Consider the following 12596-nt stretch of genomic DNA (forward strand, 5'->3'; position numbering starts at 1 on the left):
TGTCTTATGTACAATCAGAGATGCAATAACCCTTCCTCCAGAACAAGATCCAAGACCTTGGGTAATAGTCACTCTTAAAATTGATATCTGTAACTTAAATACTACAACATAAAGTTAGTAGAAATGTTACATAATGAGGGGATAAGATTAGGAATAAAACAAAGACATTTGCTTTATGTATACAATTATATTCATAATGAAACAAGAAAGAAATACTCATAACCATTACGTAACTCATTTCTGCAACTGGTCATGTGATCATAACTTGTATTCATGCCTTCCTTCATCCACTGCCCATTCCATATTCCCTTTATCCTCAGCAAGCAACTCAGCTGGTTGTGGTTCTTTGCTAGGGTGACCCAAACCTTCACTGTTTAAGAGTCTGGACCAATAGTAGTCCTGCTGGATTGGGTTGCTGGAGTTTTCCACTGACATTACTCACCATGCATGATAGTACCAAAAGACACCCTAAATGATCTCCTGTACTCCAGGCATACTCTTCTTTACCTCCATTGTATAATAGCAATCCAGTATCCTCTTGATAATCAGGATAAACCAGCCCAACCAGTACAGGAATTCCCTTCTTTGCCAGTTGATTCAGAGGCATGAGGATCCCAAAGTGGCTGGTTGGCAGTCTTAATTTCCAATTCGATAGAATCATTGTGTCTCCTAGTAGAATTACTCCTCCTTTTGGAACTAACACCTGTAAAACCAGCAGAGCAGAAGGTTGTGGGCACAGGAAGCAAAAATTACTCTAGTGGATCACTAGGGGTAATAGTGAGTGGTGCCACTCCCATTTCGATTCCTTGATTCCTAGACCCAGGAATCCTGGCTATGGGAGAAACAGCGCCATAGAGTGGCCACTGATTTAGAGCATACACAGTCTCCTGGAGAACACTGCCAGAGCCCTGCAAGGTACTGCCACCCAACTGGTGCCGTATTTGAGTTCTGAAAAGCTCATCCCACCATTCTATCAATCCAGCTGCTTCAGGAGGATATTGATCATGGTAAGACCAGTGAATTCCATGAGCATGTGCCCACTCCCACACTTCATTTGCTGTGAAGTGCATTCCTTGATAAGAAGCAATGCCATGTGGAATACTGTTTTAGTTTCCCAGGCTGCTAGTAACATCAAATGGGTCATGTTAAACAATGGGAATTTATCTGTTCATGGTTTTGAGGCCAGGAAAATGTCGAAACCAAGGCCTCATCAAGGCAATGCTTTCTCCCCAAAGACTGTGACCTTCTGGGACTGGCTGCCTGTGATCCTTGAGTCCTGTCACATGGCAAGGCACATGGTAGCATCTCCTGATCTCTTCCTTCTCTTGTAGGTTCTGCTTCACCTTCTTGATTCCTGTGGCTTTTCTCTCTCAGGTCTGAATTTCATTCCCTTATAAAGGACTCCAGTAAGAGGATTAAGATCCATCTTGATTGAGGTGGGTCACACCTTAACTGAAGTAGCCTCATCAAAAGGTCCTCCTTACAATTAGTTCACACCTACAGAAATCTACTAAATTTAAGAACATGTTTTTCTGGGGTAAATACAGGTACAAACCCCCATACTCCACCCTCTGGAACCCAAAAAGACATGTTCTACATGTAACATGCATTCATCCCATCATAATATCCCAAAAACCTTAAGTCATTTCAGAAACAATACTATGTACAAAGCCTCAGCAAAATCAGTTTCAGTTGTGGTTTGTCCCAGGGCACAAATTCCCCTCTGTTGACCTGTAAAACCTAGAAAACAAGTTATCTGCTTCCAATATACAATGAAGGGACAGACATAGGATAAACATTTCCATTCCCTTAGTGAGAAATTGGAAGGAAAACAGGAGTCACAGGTACCAAACAATTCCAAAACCCTGCAGGGCATCCTCCATTAGATTCAAGATCTGAGAGCCATCTATGAATTGATGTTCTGTCCTCCAGGCCTGATGGAGCAGCAGCCCCACCTCTTCCAAATGCTTACGCAGTGGCCATGCTTTCATGAACACTGGGGTGAAGGCTCCACCCTCTCCAAGCATCAAGATGGCTTCCAGGCTCACTACAAACTCTGGGGCACAGGCTGCACCCTCTCAGAGCACTGGCGTGGCTGCCAGACTCTCCTCAATCCCTGAGGCATAGGTTCCACCCTCTCTGAGCACTGGGGCAACAGCACTTTTCCTAAACAACAGGGCAGAAGGCTCACTCTCTCCAAGTGCTGGGGCAGAGTCACCCTTTCCACACACATGGGTGGGCCTGTTCTCTTGGCCCCAGATGATGTCACTGTTCCAGGCCTCAGCTTCCATGGTTCTGCCCTTGAAACGAGTCCTCCTTCAGTTTGTTCCTTCTCTGTCCCTTTTAGTCCAGGAAGGCAGAAGGACTTTCCCTAGCTCCTTCCTGCATAACTGCACCTTCAATCCTGAGTTGCATGCAAATTGCTGACTGGTTCCTTGTTCAGCTAAACCCTCACCTGGAGCAGTATTCTCTTGGGACTTGCTTTCCAGAAGCTCAGAATTTTCGAAACCATCAATTTCTGGTTTCTTTGTGTCCAACAGTTCAGTTCTCAGCTTACTCCTTTCTCACATTTTACTATAAACTGCAAGGAGAAACCAGGTTGCACTCTCAACATTTAGCTTCGAAATCTCCTCAGCTAAATATCTAAGTTTATCATTCTCAAGTTCTGTCTCCCATCCAATATCAGAACTCAACCTTGTCAAAGTTCTCTTCCACTTTAAAGCAAAGATTATCTTTCCTCCAGTTTCCAGTAACACATTCATCTTTCCTTCTAAATCCTCATTGGATGTACCTTTAGCATCCATGTTTCTACCAATAGACTCTTCAAAGCAATCTAAGCTTTTTCTCTCAAGCACCTCACAGTTCTTCCAGCCTCTACCCATTAACCAATCCCAAAGCCTTTCCACATTTTTGGTATTAGCAATAGCAGCACCCCACTCTGCTGGTACCAAAATCTGTTTTAGTTTCCTTAGGCTGCTTAAGCAAATACCATGAAAAGGTCAGGTTAAGCAATGAGAATTTATTCACTCATGGTTCTGAGGCCAGGAAAATATCCAAATCAAGTCATTATCAAGGCAATGCTTTCTCCTTGGAGAATGCAACATTCTGGGGCTGGCTGCCAGTGATCCTCGGGGTCCTTAGCTTGTCACCTGGCAAAGCATATGGCAGTGATTCCTGATCTCTTCCTTCTCTTCTAGGTTCTGTCTCTGCTCCTTGCTTCCACTGCTTCTCTCTCTCTCATGCCTAAATTTCATTTTCATAAAGGACTCCGGTAACAGGATTAAGACCCTCCTGATGGTGGCAGGTCACACTTTCACTGAAGTAGCCTCATCAAAAGGTCCTAATTACAATAGGTTCATGCCCATGGGAATGGATTAAATTTAAGATCATGCTTTTTCTGAGGTACAAAGAGCTCCAAACCACCACAAATACCATGATGGTGGAAAAGGCTTCTGTAAATCCACAGATGGTAGTTTTGGCAGAAGCCTTGCATGCAGGGAAGGCAAATCCATATTCAGAGTATGTGTCTATTCCAGCAAGGACAAAATGCTGCCCTTTCCATGTTGGAAGTGGTTCAATGTAATCAACATGCCACCAGCTAGGAGGCTGATCACCTCGGGGAATGGTGTTGTATCTGGGACTGAGTGTTGGTCTCTGCTATGGGCAGACTGGGCATCAGCAGTGGCTGTAGCCAGGTCAGTTTTGGTGATGAGATTCCATGTTGCTGAGTCAATGTGAAAACCTCCATTCCTACCACCATGGCCACTTTTTTAATGAATTCACTGAGCAATAACAGGAGTAACTGGGGGAAAAGGCTGACTAGTATCCACAGAACAAGACATCTATCCACTTATTATTAAAATCCTCCCATCCTGAGGACACCCTCTGGTTAGCATTCACATGGGACATAAATATCTTCATGATTTTCATTCATTCAGAAGGGTCTATCCACATACTTTTCCCCTAGATCTCTTTGTCACCAATTTTCTAATCATGTCCTTCCAAATCCTTGGACATCCAGCCAAACCACTGGCTACAGCCCATGAATCAGTATACAAATATACCTCCAGCCATTTCTCCTTCCAAGCAAAATGAACCACCAGGTGCACTGTTTGAAGTTCTGTTTACTGGGAGGATTTTCTGTCACCACTGTCCTTCAGGGATGTCCCAGAAATGGGCTGTAGTGCTGCAGATATCCACCTTCTGATGGTACCTGTATACCATGCAGCACTGCATGTAAACCAGGCCCAAGCTTTCTCTTCCTTAGTCAACTGATTGTAAGCAATTTCCCAAGAGGCAACAGATGCAGGCTGGGAAGGAAAAGGTGATGTGGCAGGAGCGGGGGCTGTGGATATTTGGGCCACTTCCTCATGTAACTTACTTGTGCCTTCAGGGCCTGCTCCAAATGGATCCCCTATATATCATTTCCATTTGATAATGGAGTGCTCCTGTGCACACCAAACTTGATGACCTGGTGGCCCGTGGTAAAGTGTTCAGTCTCTACTATGGTCCAGTAGGAGGCCAATGGCTCTTTCTCAAAAGGGGAGTTGTTATCAGCATAGGATGTCAGGGCTTTGCTCCAAAATCACAAGGATCTGTGCTGTTCTTCTCTTAAATGAGCCTGCCATACAGCATCTCTATTTGCCACTGAACCTTCTAGCACCACTGGATCTGCTTGGTCATATGGCCCAGTTGGCAGAGCAGCTTGCACAGCAGCCTGGACCAGTTGCAGAGCCTTCTCTTGTTCCAATCCCTGCTCAAAACAAGCAGCTTTTCAGGTCACTTAATAAATGGGCTGGAGTAACACACCCAAATGAGGAATACGTTGCCTCCAAAAATTCAAAAAGGCCAACTAGGCCTTGTGTCTCTTTTTTGGTTGTAGGAGGAGCCAGATGCAACAGATTATCATTCACCTTAGAAGAGCTATCTTAACATGCTGCACACCACTGAACACTGGAAATTTCATGGAGATGGAGGGCCTCCCAATTTTTGTTGGTTTTATTTCCCACCCTCTGGCATGCAAATGCCTTACCAATAAGTCTAGAGTAATTGCTACTTCCTGCTCACTAGGTCCAATCAGCATAATGTCTTCAGTGTAACAGACCAGGATGATGTCTTGTGGAAGGAGCAGGCAATCAGTCAAGGGCCCTGCAGACTAAATCTTGACACAGGGCTGGAGAGTTGATAAACCCATGAAGTAAGACAGTAAAGACATATTTCTGACCTTGCCAACTGAAAGCAAACTGTATCTGGTGATCTTTACTAGCAGTCATTAAAAGAAAAGCATTTGCCAGAGCAATAGCTGCATACCAGGAACCAGAGGATGCGCTGATTTGCTCAAGCAATGATCCCTTACCTGGAACAGTGTCTGCAATTGCAATTACCGCCTGTTTAGGTCTACAGTAATCCACTGTCATCCTCCAAGATCCATCTATTTTCTGCACAGGCCAAAAAGGAATGCTAAGTGGGGATGTAGTGAGAATCACTATCCCTGCATCCCTCAAGTCCTTGATGGTGGCACTAATCTCTGTAATCCCTCCAGGAATACAGTGTTGCTTTTGATTTACTGTTTTCTGAGGTAGATGCAGTCCTGGTGGCTTTCACCTGGCATGTCTGACTATAATAGCCCTCCTTCCACAACTCAGGGACCCAATGTAGGGATTCTGCCATTTTCTAAGTATGTCTATTCCAATTAATGCATTCCAGAACTGGGGAAATAACCACAAAATCAGTTCAGAGACCCAGTGAACCCACTGTGATACAGACAATGACCTCAAATCCATTGATCACCTGACCTCCATAAATCTCCTTACTCTGACTGGTGTGCTTCAGTGATGTTTTGGGTCTCCTGGAATTAATGTCAGTTCAGAGCCAGTATCTAATGATCCCAAAAATGTGATCATTTCCTTTACCCCAATGCAATTGCCCTGGTGAAACAGCATAGGTCCCTTTAAGGAAAGCTGGAAAGAAGATTAACAGTTTAAATTTTTGGCAGAATAGCAGGGTCCTTTCTCTGGCCTTCCCTTCATTCAATTGGTTCTGGGTCTGTAAACTATATTAAGTCTGGGAATTGATTAAGGGGCCATGACTCTGTTTTGTGATTCAAGTTAGACTTTTTTTCACTTGACCTAGAACTCTTCTACTTACACAGATCAAGTAAGTATTTAGGAGACTCTTCATCTATTCACTTCTAGGTATCCCATGATCAACCAGCCATTGTCTGGTCTCTGTGAGTCAGACTATTCTGATTACTGTTTTGAATATGTTCTCCATTACAGTAGCCATGGCCACCTTGTCTTTCATGCTTACATGCTGCCACTCGGCTCCTGCCAACCTAGGATCTGATCATCTCCATTTTGTTAAAGGATCCAAGTTCAGTGGCAGCAGTTCCCACAGTAATATCTGACCAATAAAGAGTGACCAGAGCTCTTCAGAGTTGGTGGTGCTGCTCTCCCAAATGTTTTCCTCACAGACCTGGTGAAAGTTGTGTCCTCTGGACATCCCTGGCATGGGTGAGCATGCCTCACATAAATCCACTCTAACATTCCAATCTCTAAGCCTTTAGATTCCCTCATCTACCAGGGCAGTTCAGGCAATGGAGACCACCTTTTAGTCAATGCTTCAGCAAACCAACCAAACAAATGTCAGAGTCCTTTCTAAACCTTTGAGCTACAAAACTAAATCCAGAATCTCTGCTTAGTGGGCCCATATCAATAAATTCAGCCTGATCCAACTTTATGTTCCTTCTACCCATAATCCCTGATTTCTGTCTACTGTATACAAATTGGAAAAATCATGCAGTTCTTTTGGAATGTCGCACACCCCCTTATGGGTCACACTTTGTACCTCACCTCTGGGGCCTGTTGGGACTTCAGTCTAGTTATAGGTCTGGAAGAAAAGAGGGGTGGGTAGGGGAAGGTCATGAGAGGAATTTGTAGTATCTTGCAAGCCAACTACTGCAGGGCATTCCATTACAGTTTCATACGGTAAAACAGGGTTAATCTCCTCAGATGGAGGTGTGAGGGATATTTCCTCAGGGGAAAAAGTTACAGGTTTATCAGGCACAGCAGTGTTAATGTCTTCAGAGGGAGGTGGGATGGCTATTTCCTCAGGGGCAGCCTGGGAGTCTGGTGGCTGATTCCTAAGGGCAGAGTAATACAAATTTATCTGGCAAAGAACACTCAGCAGAATCTAGGGTTTCAATGTCTCCATTGTCATCATTATTGGTCCATATGCCCCCATTCCAATTTTTAGGATCCCATTCCTTCCTTATCAATGCCCTTCCTATGACAGCAGACCCCCTGAAAGGTTGGGAATCCAATTTATCTTGTATTTCAGCCACTTTTACAATAAGACTCAGTCTGGTTTTCAGAAATCTCAAGTCTTCAGCTACAAAAAATAACTTTCTTTCAGCACACACATAAAAACTTTCATGTCCATCATGTGGCTCTTGAGCTAGGCATTTGAAACCCTGACCTCATCCCTTTAACAACTGTATCCAGCCTATTTAGGAACAACCAGCTAACATCATTATACTTTTTATTTAACACCACAAAACTCTGTTGAAGTATCAAATACACTGACACCCAGCGCCTCGACTTTTATGTGCATTCGAGTAACAGTATCCAATGGTGATATTTTGTGTCTCTCTATTGCCAATTCAGGACATGGTGTATAAGTGCCCTATTGATCACTGGAAATGGACTCATTAGTGCATTTTAATCTAATCAGATTAGAGAACCAATGTCAAAAACACCAGAACCAAATCAGAAGTCTCATCCTTAAAATTCTGTTTCTTAAGAACCACACTCAGTACCAAAATCTGTATTAGTCAGGGTTCTCAGAAAAATAGAACTGACAGGATTATATATAAAGAGATTTATTATAGGAACTGGCTCATGTAACTGTAGGGATTAGCAAGCACAAATTCTGTAGGGCAGGCCACAAGTTGGGAACTCCGATGAAGGTTTCAATCAATTACCTAGGAGAAGTTGGCTGGCTGACACAGAGAGGGAAATTTGTCTTTCTGACTGCTGAAATCATCAGTTCTCCCTTTAATGTCTTTAGCTGCTTAAATGAGACTTCTTCCATTGCTGAAGGCAATTTCCTTTGGTGACTGTAGATATAATCAAACACGGATACCATTAATTGACTAATGATTTAAATCCACGAAACATCCTCACAGTAACAATCAGGCCAGTGCTTGCTTGCCAAACAACTGGACCCCATAACCTAGCCAAGGTGACACATGAATTTAACCATCACAGTTCCTAAATGTTCAAATGAAAAGGTATGCAAGAATTATCAGGTGCTGACCTGAGTACGTGTTACAGTTTATGCCTCAATTGAGAAATTATAGGAAGAAAACAGCTAGTTGTTATCTGCTCCTCCAAACATTAATAAATATGAACAGACAACCTTTGTTTTTCATGCCAGGTAAGAGGAAGACTGAAGAGCCCAGCAGCAGAAATGGAAGCATGGGTTTAAAAAGCTGAAAAAGTAAAGACGTAATTTAAATAAGACTTCTGCTCAGTTAAGAAACCTATATCTATGAAGTGATGTAATTTCTATTACCCAACTTAACCCATCTTTTTATTTCCAGACTGAGCTCTGAAAAATAGGATTTACTCAAAAAGACAAGAATTTGCCGTCAATGAGGGCATTTTCGAAAACCGAGCTACAACACTTATATGAAATACTGAGAATAAGCAGATTCGAGAGGTTACCTGGAGCCGGGGGAAGAGGACTATTACTGCCTAACAGACAGAGTTCCTGTTGGTAATGGATGTTAACAGAACTCTGTCAATGTAATTCCACTGAAATGAACAATTAAAAATGGTTAAAATGGGAAATACTTTTTTATCAAAAAACAAAATGAAGTTACAAACTTCAAAGACCACTTGAAAAGAGAAGTCCCAAGTTAGCATAGTTAGAATAAAAGACATCTGGTTTGCACTTTTTCTGGAATAGAATTCCAATAATGTAGAAAAGCAGTGTTCAAAGGAACAAAATAGGCTCAGAAAAGAACAGAAACCACCACTCGTAAACATGAACAATGAAGGCGAGATTTCACCCAAACTAACCAGTAAAGAATTTTAAAATTAGATATTAAAAATTAGTATGGAATCAAAATTAAGAAAGAATTAAAATGGGAGCTAGAAAGCAAGATGCAGGTATCAGACTATTCTCATTTAATGCTCTATTAATATCTCTCTGAAAACTGTAGATTTAAGTGATGCCCAGAAGCATACAGAAGTAAGAATGTCCCAGGAAATAATTTTCACTTACCAAAACTCAACTTTTGCAACTTAAATTTAGGGAAAGCACATTTTGTTGATGTTAATCTGGTAATCTGATTCTCAAGTGATATGGGGTTTTTTTTTTTTAAAATAATTCTTATTAATATACTGAAAAGGTTAGGTATGCTTCCAGCCGAAAGAACATACATACAATCTGAAGAGTTCCAAGATCTGCCATCTACCAACTACTTAACCTTGAGTAAGTAACCAAACCATTCTGAGCCACACTTCACCACCACCAACCTCACAAGATTTGAGCAGATTAAAGAAAACAATAGAGATGGATAATAATGCACAAACTCTAAGGAACAAGATGCTGAATTTCTTCAACCCACCGCAAAGATCACTGTTTGCAACTATTTTTTTTTTTTACTTTTTACTATTGAAAAAATTTTAATATACAAAACTATAGTATTATGAAATCCTTTGCACTCTTACTCAGTTTCAACAAGTATCACCTCATGGTTAATGTATACTTCACCCACTCGCTCTCTTCCTCTATTAATCTGAAGTAAGTCCCAGACATCTTCATTATAAGTAACGTCCTAAAGACTGAAATCCAATGCCCTTTTTCAGTGGTTGTACAGGTAAATGAAGTCCAGCAGAAAGTCTCAGCTAGAAATATGAACTTGAGAGTCACCAATGAGGAAATCAAGAGTTGAAGCTATGACTTTGGATAAGGTCAAATATCCATGCTTGGGAAACAAAAAGATAGTTTCTCTTCGTGCTCTTTCATTAAAAACATAAATAGGTGTAAAGCACAATTCTTTCACCAAGAAAGAAAATCTATGAATTTATAAAGGCCTATTGAACTTTTATATCTTATCATTTTTTTTTCCTTTTACAAGGATGCCCTACCTATTAATAGTTATGAAAGGATTTAACAAAATCACTGAATCATAAATGCATACATTTTATGTAAAATCAAATTTAAACAGTGATATTGTAACCAGCTGCAAATCTACCTTTCAAAGTAGTCATTAAAAACTTGTTCCATGTATATTTTATTAATTTTAAAATTGTATATATCTGTTTTATATATTATTTTTATGTATATTTCACAATAATTTTTAAAATAAACTTTTAGAAGAAAACATGAGTCCTACATTGAAATAGCAATAAAATGACTGAATTATAAGCGTTCAGAACTTTGAACATACTAACAGTATTTGCATACAAAACTATTTTCTAAGCTCTTTAGATACCAACCTGTTAAATCAAAGATGATTTATTTATTCTTGCATTTTAATTGATCTTACCCTATGTCAAAATTAGTTATTTATTTATACTCCATCTCAAAGAATTCCTGAAAGAATTTTGACTCAAGTTCCTTAAATCCTAATTTTACAATCTACTTTAAAAGAACTTCTAAATTTTCTAAGTTTTCATAAAGTGTTCTATAACAATTGACTTAAAAAAAAAAAAAAGAATTTGTTACCTTTCCAATAGAATGTAATTTTGTCTTTGATTATATTGACCACTAAGTAAAGGGTCCAAAGAAGGTAGGGGGTGGTGCAACCTTTAGAAACACAACTGATTTTCAATGTTTAAATTGCAACAGGTCATCAATGATTAAATCAAACCCAAGACCTATTTGATCAGAAAGAACCCCAAAATATTTTTAAGTACATTCTTACCTTTGAAGTAATAGTTCTAGCCATTTCATCAATTAGAAGGATATGCATTTTAGTTGAGAGCACACCATACACTTTGCTTTATTTTTCTCTAAGAAGAACATTGGACATATTTAAAAGAAGTTTCAACTTCGTACTATGTAACAGCTGTTTCATCTAAATTACTGAAAATTTTTAGCAAATATTTTTGATTTTTAAAAATTTACGAAGAACTGCACCTAATGTGTTTTAGGTAAAATCCACCTTAGTTTTAGAGCATGGTTAAAGAATCATTAAGTCAAAACAAAACGGCATATTCTCTCTCTCTCTCTCTCTCTCACACACACACACACACACACACACACAATTTCCCCCAGATATCAGTAAATATCAACAGGAAGATTAAAAGGCATAATTGTTTTCTTGGGAGCCATCCACTGAACCCCTGCCCCCCCCCCCAAATTTCTCATTTTCAAAAACATATGTAAGATACTCAAAACATTATTATTTAAACAGTTTCAGTTTTTGAGATAATGAAGATTTTTCTTGCTCTCAAACAAGCAATGCATTATTACTTAGCACTCATTTATAGTTGGTAGATTTTAAAATACTGTATTGTTGAATATAAGTATTTCTTGGATCAACTTGACAAAATTTTTTTCATTCTCGTTTTAGACACTAAAATGTATGGGAATGGAGAGAAAGTGTGGAAAATAGAGGATAACTTTTTTGAGAACTTTCTCAGTTCTTAATTAGGGAATTTTGTAAACATATCTTGTTACTCTTAAATTAATTCTGAATCAGAAGCCAAGTGATTTTTTTTTAGTCTTGAATAGTAATGATACAGATACTGTTTATCAATGTTGTGCATATTACCTACAAGTATAAATCAGATACATTTTATTTCTAAAGAAAACCTTAGTGTCTGCCAGTGCCTAATGACATCATTAACATTAATTAATTCTGCCAGAGTGAGAAGTGAATTTATCTTTTATTTTTATCATGGAAAAAACTCAGAATTTAGTTGTGGAAACTATTTTGCACAAAATACATGAAAATAGTAATTTTCTTTTGATATAAGACATGAAACCACTCGGTTTTTTAGTCTCTAATTTAGTAGGCATTAATTTGCTGACAGTCACTGTTTTAAGTTTTTACCTATTTTTCCTCTCAATCATATTTCCCTCTCAGGTTTAATACCCTATAGCTGTAAAGGTATTTTTTCTCAAAGAAGAATTCACAATTTAGAGAAAAGGTGTCTGCATATACCCTCAGTACCTACTATAAAGGTTTACTGAAAAACTCCCCGACATGTCTCATTGACTCTTTTAATGCTCCTAATTCAGTGACCTTAAGATAGCCTTAAAATTTAAAACAAATTTAAAACAACTCTTTAAAAATTACAACTATGACCACTTCTTTACCTCGAAAGCACCTCACACACGTTCATCTAAGAGTAGAGGTTTTTGTCTCTCGAGTATGAGCAGATAATGCAAGCTAGGAGTAGAAAACGTGAAGATTTCGTTGAGCACTGAAAGAAAGAAAACTGTTGACGCCTGAAAGTTGCTCAATTTTCTGAGGCGTCTTTCGAAGGCGTTTCTAGTTGCTTCAATTGTCTCACGAACACCCAAAGCCAAACAGAACACAGCTGAGGACGGTTCTCAGAGAACCTGCCGGTTAACAG

General features: G+C 39.6%; 1 pseudogene; it reads right to left on the reverse strand.

The window, feature by feature from the left end:
• Positions 1 to 234: 234 nt before the first annotated feature.
• LOC119512075 lies at positions 235 to 12225 on the reverse strand (annotated as a pseudogene).
• Positions 12226 to 12596: the final 371 nt, after the last annotated feature.

This window comes from Choloepus didactylus, chromosome 17 (genome assembly GCF_015220235.1).
Source record: "Choloepus didactylus isolate mChoDid1 chromosome 17, mChoDid1.pri, whole genome shotgun sequence".
Classification (NCBI taxonomy): Eukaryota; Metazoa; Chordata; class Mammalia; order Pilosa; family Megalonychidae; genus Choloepus; species Choloepus didactylus.